Source organism: Anguilla anguilla, chromosome 1 (genome assembly GCF_013347855.1).
Source record: "Anguilla anguilla isolate fAngAng1 chromosome 1, fAngAng1.pri, whole genome shotgun sequence".
Classification (NCBI taxonomy): Eukaryota; Metazoa; Chordata; class Actinopteri; order Anguilliformes; family Anguillidae; genus Anguilla; species Anguilla anguilla.
In genome coordinates this window covers 47,391,033-47,399,934 of record NC_049201.1, presented here as the reverse complement: position 1 = coordinate 47,399,934, position 8,902 = coordinate 47,391,033, and the positions used below count along the sequence as shown (strand labels likewise).

Genomic DNA, 8,902 nt, shown 5'->3' with positions numbered 1-8,902 from the left:
CTTTATTCTACTTCTCCACATTTTCTCTCCTTAGATTCCCTCCTTCTTTTTAATTTACTGTTCCTCCTCCTCCTTTCTCCCTTCTCCCCACCGGTCTGTCTTGTTCTGTTTCCCCCCCTTCTCTGTCAGTTGGTGAATATTTAAGGAGCAGTAAACCTACACTCCCAAGACAGTGTCTGATTTTCTTTTTGTTTTTTCATCTTTTTATTTTTTGTCCGTTGTGGTTTAACCCCAAATTATGCAGACAGTAACCCTACATAGATTTTCTCTTCTGTGCACAAATACAGGCAAGAAGTTAGCACCTCAAGCATCGGTGACAGACCAGTTGGGTGGAAATCTCTGAAGGGGTCATAAACATGTCAGCAGCTCATTTAGCCAACTCCTAACTTTAAACAGGCCCCCTGGTGTAGCACCAGAGCAAATTTTACAACACCCAATTTGTTACATTAGGGGATCCACCCATCCCATTAAGAACTTCACAGTCATCTAATCTAACAAGAGCACATAAACCAGCACACATCCAATCCTAAACAGCGCACATATAGGACACAATAGAAACACTATCCTATGTGATTCTATGAATTTCTTGGTGCAATAATGAATTTCTCTTATACCATTAACACATAGTATTAGACAACATTTCTTCAGTCTGCTTCAATTAAACTATTTTACCGTAATTACCATTCCAGTAATTTTCAACTTTTTAATAAATGTATGTATGTAGGCATTGTATGTTTCTGAACACTACTTGTCTTATATGTCTTAATTTATGATTTTGGTGTTTTTCTTTATTTTTTGTTCTTTATTTTTATACTATCATTTTCAATAACCATCCACACAAAATGTATTGGGTTCTTTGTTTCTTTTCCTTTAATTCACCCAGAACAGGTGTACCCAAATTCCACTACCATACGCTCTATCGGCGTAGTAGTGAAGAATCAGGTTCTAAAATTAGATCACCTTACCGGGTATATCACTATGAGGGGCACAGAGACCATATTCACCACTCGCATGTGTTGTCATGAAAGCTCCAGCTATATCATCTGTACCTGTAACACCTTACAACCTTTTTCTCCCAATGATACCAAATTCATTAGTGTGCAGTCTTTGCATGGCCACGCTGACGCTATCCAGGTTTCCCACACACAATGGTGCGTCATCAGCGAGATGAACTCTTTCTCGTATGGAGGTCTGACCTGTCCAGCAAACCACACTTTCTGCTTGGAAGTGACGGAAGATTTGGCCATGGGTCAGATCAACATTCTAGGCCGAGTTCCACTGGAGGTGGACGTCTCCCCGTGGTGGGAGGACACATTCTACGAACAAGGAACGCGGGCCCTGACTGACCTAATGAGTTTGGTATAACAGATCATCCGTGACACCAATTATCACATCAACCAGGCTTAGGTGGAGGTGAATCTGGCCAAAAGAACGGCGGAGATCCTGGCCAGCTCCTCTACCCGGTCCGCCCAGGACACGTACACCTGGTGGGATTGGGTGTTCCGAGGGTGCGTCATCCCTAGCGCAGTCATCTTTACCATCACCCTGGTTCAATGCTGTTATTTTCGACACCTGATACACTCTCTGCGCACCTCCACTCATGCTGCATTGGTTCTCAGCCCCCTCCAGTTTCCAGCGAGGCCGGGCTTGAGACCATAAACACCGGACCTGGACTGCTGTCAAAGTTGGGCATTTTCAGTGACCCCTGGGACAGCGTTCTGTTTGTCCCACGGGGCCAGAGAGGGGAACTGTAAGGCCCACGGGAACAGGCATAGAGTGGAATTTCCTCTCTGACTGTCGTAAAGCAATTCGCCAGGTGCAGAGTCTGATATTGTCGGGACAGAGTGGCCCGTAAGACCTTGGCATCTGGTTTTGCGACAGTTAACAGGTGACACCTCTTTTCTATGGTCAAGCAATTCTAAAATTATCCCAACATCCTGGAGGTTTCAGATGGCAAGTGGTAGGGTCGCATGGTGGAAGTGGGGCAAGTTGCTCAGGACGGTTGAGGGACAGTCAAGGTGCCCTCGCCTGGTGTCGCTGGGTAACTTGTCTCCCAACCTTCATAAGGAGAGAAATTTACTCACGCACACTTTTTGTTGGGAAGTAAATCCCGATTTGGGTCGAGTGCATTGATACACTACACTATGCGGTCTTGATGCACTGTGGAGGGACATTGAGAGTTGACGGTTGGTTCATGTGAAAGATTGTGCAGTTGTTTCATGTTTTTCGGAGTTTTCATGACAATCACGAGAACAAATATTCATATTTAGTATGGTTTTTATGGTCTCTGTGCGAGTGATGCTCTGGTTTAGGTTTTAAAACCAGCAAACCTGTAGAAAATCTATTTTAATCAATGTGTAAGTAAACTGTATTTTTGGGACACACCTCCTAGTAGCCTAAATCCATCTGTCTGATCCTGTCTGAACCAAATTCCAATCTTCCCTCTCCAAGTACATTTATGGTTTTATGACCCTTTTGTGGCGACATCCACCTGCCTGCGCTGGGTTCTTATAGGAGAGGAACAGGGCCCTCGGGGAGTCTGCAATCAGACTTCCCACACAAGACTCTTTCTGTGTGTAGACTGCTGTCAGGTATGCTCATCTTTATCTTTGATTGTTAGACTATTTTCTAAATTCTGTAACTACAAATTGACTATTTTAAGTGTATAACCTACCTGACATTAAAACTGTTAATGACTTGATTTGTGTGGTCTTGGTCAATGTTTCGTTCTTGTAAAAGCCTTCTAAGTCGGTTTCCCCCAATTATGACTAGGGAACTGCCCGTTGGACTTGTTTGATCACCAAGTTTTCAGTTAAGGCGGGACCGTCAGCAGAACCAAGTTGATCCTGGGATGACCAATATTGGCCCTTTCGGAGTCCCTGAACCTTAATTAGGTTATACTCCCCATGAGGGAAATCTCACAACCGCTGTGTCGTCTGCAAACATCTAGTTAAATTGTCGTTACGGGCGTATCCGCGGTGCGTACCGGGTGAAACTGCGTTGACCCTCGGTGTAGAACTTCAGACGAACTGAGGTCCATTCTAAATCAAGCCTAAATTCTAATTTGGAACATAACTTATTAATGAATATGGAGTCAGATTATTACGAGGGTAAAACCTATTAACTGTTACGCTTTCTTGCTGTGGTCATGGATATATTTGATGTGTTGTTCCGCGCATTTGTGAATATCCTGATGCTCCCATTGGAATGTTGACAGTCCGGCGACAGATCGGATATATCTCTGATGACAGCATAGCCCCGTTTACGAACGGAGAGTAACCTGAATGCTACTGATCCGTTTTGGGCCAGTTTTAAGCGGGATATGAAGCAGCGCCTTCATATCTAACCTGTGGCAACGGAACCAGTGCATTCTTAATTATAATTGTGCCCTGTTCTTACGAACAGAGGAAAATAACTAACATCTCCGGTTTTGAATCACACCAGCCAAGGGAGAACACGCGATACCTTCCCCTCCAGCTACAAACCCTCATTGGTCTAGCTGTGAGGTGTTTACAAGACCATTGCAGTCATTTTGCCTGCTGCCTCGAGACTATCCAGCATTTGCCAAGACTGTTCTGGAAAACTTTAAGGGTCTCCACCTCTATACAGAAAACAACTTTTTGCATTCGATGGTCAAGAGATATGCTTGCTGAACATCAGGCTAACAGAGTTTAACACCAAAAAGATCCATATACTGTGTACCCTCACCATCTATTATGTACCTTCCCTAAAATAAATGTATTTAATAAATAAAAGATCACAGTATTACCAAGGATGTATAAAACAGACAAGGTTTATTGCATTTAACTAAAAAATTATGTAATTAAGTATTTGCTGGTCATGAAGCGAGGTCAGAAACTGTAGCGGCTGGCCAATGATTTGAGCAGATGTTCTCTGTGCTCTGGAGGTGCTTCTTGTTTCGGGTTGACTTATGCCTTCTGACTATGCCCAGCACTTGATTTGTTTGGGGCAATCTCCATGATACACACCACCATCTTCCCAACATCTTTCCAAACCCTTCTGCATACCTGCCTCCCCCCCAACCTTGCTATCTGAACTCAAAATGCAGTTCTTTAGCCCAATAGAGGAGGAAGTGTAATTTGAACCGCAGTGAAAGTAGAGTATTGATTTTGTTTCCAGAAATCACATTGGCACTTAGAATCCCTTTTTAAATATACAGACATGCAGCAAGTCATTTGTATTTTTTTTTAATAAGGTCTCTTGTTTGTGCCACTATATACATGCTGCAGTGTCAGTGATTTAGAGGCCCAATTTACTGCTGATTACAGAATTATAATTTATTGCAATATGCAGCTGGTACATTGTCAGATATTCCCAGCGGACGCCTGGGCTTTTTCTGGAATATTACTGGCACCTTTTCAAAGATTCAATTAGGGAATTGTTCTGTTTCCAGTGTATTATTGCTACATTGTCAATAACTTAAGGAGAAGGGTTGCTCCGTTTTCGTTTTTTTCGTGATGCTTCAGTTTCTGCGTGTGCAGAGTCACACACTGCTCTGCATAGTCAGAGGGCTGCTGAGGGCATATTTTCATTTGGAGATCGGCTGCAGCTACGGTGATTTATGTAGAGCTGCAGCACAGTGGAATCATGGTGCATGCAGCGGCATATACCAGAGTCACAGCCCCCTCTCCTCTCCTCTCCTCTCCTCTCCTCTCCTCTCCTCTCCTCTCTTCTCCCCTCCCCTCCCCTCCCCTCCCCTCCTTCCATATGGACACATTGTAATATGAGTGTAAAAAAGTATATATATTTTTTGATTACAAATTGATTACATATTTTTTTTTCTGATTACAATTACAGATTATTTTTTTGTTATTTTTCTATTTGAGAGTAGGACCTCTGATTACAACTAAGCTCTCTGATGAAAGTCTAGTTGGGTTTGGGAATGGCACAGGAATATCAGCACAGCCTTTGGGCACAATTTTCTCAGTCAAGACACAATAGTAAAACTCTCACAGCAATTCACAACAGTGTCGAATTAAGGCACGGTCAACTCAAATTTAATAATGTTGCACACCTGCAGTGCAGTTTTTGAGGTTGGTTAAAGTGGAATAAATTACCTGTAGGTACAGTATGGTGAGGGTTTTGTTTCATTATAGCCAATCACCGTTTTTATTTCTCTTTAATCTCTTTATAATTCTGTCATGTCTGCTATAGTTGTCAGGGAGTTACCGAGTCACTACACGATTCAGATCAGGAAGGGAGAGGCAATGCACATGCCGACTACAGTGCAGACCTTTTTTTGGCCACATGATAATAAAACAATTTTTTTTTTTTAGCCGGTGGGATGTTCTGTTTGGTCTACATGTGGATAAAAACAAAAAAAAAGATGAATGAAAAGTTAAGCAAATGGATTAACATAATCATACTTTAATTTGCTAGTTGCTAAACAAGCTAACTATCTCCTAGCTCCTTTCAGTGCTCTAGGAAACGGTCAAGGACACAGTTCATCAACCCTGCTAGCCAGGAACTGTGAGTGGGATGACTGACAGCTTTGGCCCCACTAGCTAGCTAGATGGCCAGCAATGGGTTATTTATCAGAGGTGTTCTTAACAAGCTGACATTAGCTAATTAGCTAATTCCCTGCTCTACCAAATACCTGAATCTCCTGCTGGCATCAGTGAGAGACTAATGTCATTGCATGTCGCCATGCCACTTTGATCAACACAGATGCTGAAAGCGGCATCATGGAAGCCTTCCTCTGTCCTGAACAAAATCCCAAAAGAAGTCAGAATTCTGCTCCTGGAAGGTTTCAATGTGTGAGTAGGCTCAGAAAACCGCATATGGAACAAGGTGTTTGTTTTACACAGTTCGTTTACTCAGCAATGTCCTCTGGCTTTTAACGCTCTGTGCTGATCACCACATATAAGTCATCAGCACAATATTCTAGCGGAAAGACAAGCACATGATGTCTTGGCATCATCCCTGCTCTAAGAATTGGCATATTCTGGACTACATAATTGTCGTTCAGGAGGATCTCAAGGAGGTGCTGTTCACAAGGTCCATGTGTGGCACTGATTGCTGGACTGATCGCTGCATGATCAGAGCTAAGCTCAGACAGCAGTTCTGGCTTTCCCACCCAAAACAAGCCCCCAACAAGAGACTCGACTGTTCTGCCCTCAACTCACAAGGCCCAATTAATAGCCTTAGAAGTATTCTTACAAAAAATTTCTCTGCCATTCCTGCCACTTCATTTTGAGGCTCAGTGGTCATAAGTGCACTCCATTCACAAAGCAACTGAAGAAGTACTTGGTGATTCCCGAAAAAACACGAAGACTGGTTTGACAAAAACTCACCCAGTATGCACAGTCTCCTAAGACCAAACATTATGCCCACAAAGCCGACATAGCAAACCCAGCCTCTCACAGATCTCATCTCACCAGCATAGGAGCAGAGACCCAATGTACACTGCACTCCATGAATGATAACTGATGGTTTGAAAAGGCTAATAAAATTCAAAACCTTGCTGACTCCAATAACTTTTAAGCCTGCTATGAAGCTGTTACAGCTGTAAATCTCTATGTAGCCCAAGAAGATGAAGTATGACCCCTGTAAATTCAGCAGACTGCAACACCCTGTTCATTGTTAATAGATCCTCGTGAGGTAGGCTGAGCACTTCAGCTTCTTTCTGTGCTATTTTAATCCCATCAGCCCCACTTTATTAGACTCTATTCAGTCTTCCTCCAGTCTTTTACCTTGACTCCCTCCCCAGGTTCTCTGAGGTCCTCCAGGCCATCAGAGGACTGAAGAACAACAAGAGTGCAGGCCCTGATGGTACACCGACCCGAAATATATAAACATGGAGGATATCTGCTCATCCGTCAAGTTCACCTCTTAATCTATGCTGTCTGAACCTCAGAATACATCCTGCAAGAGCAAAAAGACAAAAACATAACTGCCCTTACAAAAAAAGGAGATAGAGGTTTCTGTGGCAACAGTAAAGGAATTTCTCTCCTTTCTGTTGCTGGAAAGTGCATCCCTGGATCAGGCTCCTAAGTCTCCTAAGCTCCTAAGTCTTTGTGAAAGAACCATGCAAACACAATGAATATCTCTACATGGCTTTCGCTGACGTGGCGAAGACTTTAGACACTATCAACTGAGATGTACAGTGGATACAGCTAGCCAGACTGGGTGTCCCATCCAGGTGGGAAGTCTCAAGTCAGACCCCTTCAGTGTTGAGGTTTGAGTTAAGTCCAGTCCAGTCACCTTTAGCATGTTCGTGGCCACTGTGACCCAATGCCGACTGGACAGCCAGCTTTTCAACCTCCATAGTCTTCAAACACACACTAAAATGCTAACAGCACAGATCTTCGAGCTACAACATTGAGAAGACTGTGCTGTTTTAACACACACCCCAGTGGTCTATCTGAATGTCCTAAACATGGTTTGCACATTTTATGAAACTATCGGCCTACAAGTAAAAATCCAGCAGACCAAAATCATCACACAGTTTGTTTGTTCACCAGCTGAGCTACCAGTCTTCACAATCAATAATAAATCTCTCAATGTGGCGGATTATTTTACATACCTTGGCAATGTTCTTTCTGCATCCTGTTCCATTGACAATGAAGTCCAGTCCCGTATCAACCACACCTCAACAGCCTTTGGTCAGCTGCCCTTGAGAGTTTTTGAAAATAAGAACCTGAAGACCAGCAATAAAACAGCTGTATACAAAGCAGTCTGCCTCCCAACCGTCCCGCTCAGAAACATGGATCACTTACTGAGGCCGCATCAAGATGCTTGAGGCCTTCGATATAAGATGCCTTTGTCGCATTTTGGGAATGACATCAGAAAATGGCTTGCCTCACAATGAGTTTTGCTACAGACACAAACATCATCCATTGAAGCTACGCTTCGTTTATAGATCCAGATACTGGCACTTCCATTTAGACGTTTTTCCATGTTTCGGTGTGTTAAAAAGCCTCTACACTGCAGCCTATTGTAAGTGAATGGAGAAAGGTGTCACATGTCAGCCATTCTGTGGAGCCACAGAGTGTTCTTTTTACAAGGCCTTGAGATGAAAAGCTTTTGTAAAGCTAGTATATGGGATGTGCAGCACTCTTTCAGTCAGGGGAAAACAACGGAAATGAATAAGCTGAGGTTGTTAATGTGAAATTGGTTTGGTGGCCCCACTGCCCTGTCTCAGCCCTGAAAGGGAGTGGGTCAGTCCCTGGTGAGCGATGCCAAGAGGTTAAAATTGATACCTTCTGCCACTCAACTTGGCACTCAATATGGAGATGGATTGGGGGCACGGCCCAGCTAAGGCCTAGTGTCCCATCTGGGCTGGGGCTCAGTCTGTCTGCTAGCATAACGGAGTTTGAAAGTTTGAAAAGTCCAGTCCTGTATCTACTGTATAAAGCAGCAAAAGTGCTGATGCACAGTGAGACACAGAGTGAAACCCACCCTCCTGGTGATCCTCTGCCATGGTTGGAGCTGGCCACCAGACCTTGGGTGTGCTTTTGGAACAATTTCTTAATGGTACAAGGGACAAACCATCAGAAGCTCTTAGTTTAAGTCTGCGTGTGTACAAATGTAGTTTCCTTTTTCCATCCTGTTGTCATAAACAACTTTAAGTTGTTCCTTTTCTGAGTGCATACAGAGTACAGATTCCCTCTTACCATCCCCAGCATTCTGTAGATAATCCATTGAACAGTTTTTCTAAATGTCATGAACTGTCTGCAGTCACTGTTTAAGAAATCTTTCTTCCAGACACAACAGATTTCACAAATTCTTCTCTCTCATTGTACTTGAGGCATTGAGGCTGTTTTCATGCTGTCACAGCAAATTAAGTGAAAAGGGAATTCTGAGAAAGAGATGGTGCTTACTGCTCACATCAAGCAAACAGGTTTTAATTTGGCTCAATTGTTCACCTGTTCCTTGACCC

The 8,902-nt window shown here is 43.3% G+C and overlaps 1 pseudogene; it reads left to right on the top strand.

Annotated features, from left to right (window-relative positions):
- The first annotated feature begins 756 nt into the window (after positions 1-756).
- LOC118228187 lies at positions 757-2,007 on the top strand (annotated as a pseudogene).
- The last annotated feature ends 6,895 nt before the right edge of the window (positions 2,008-8,902 follow it).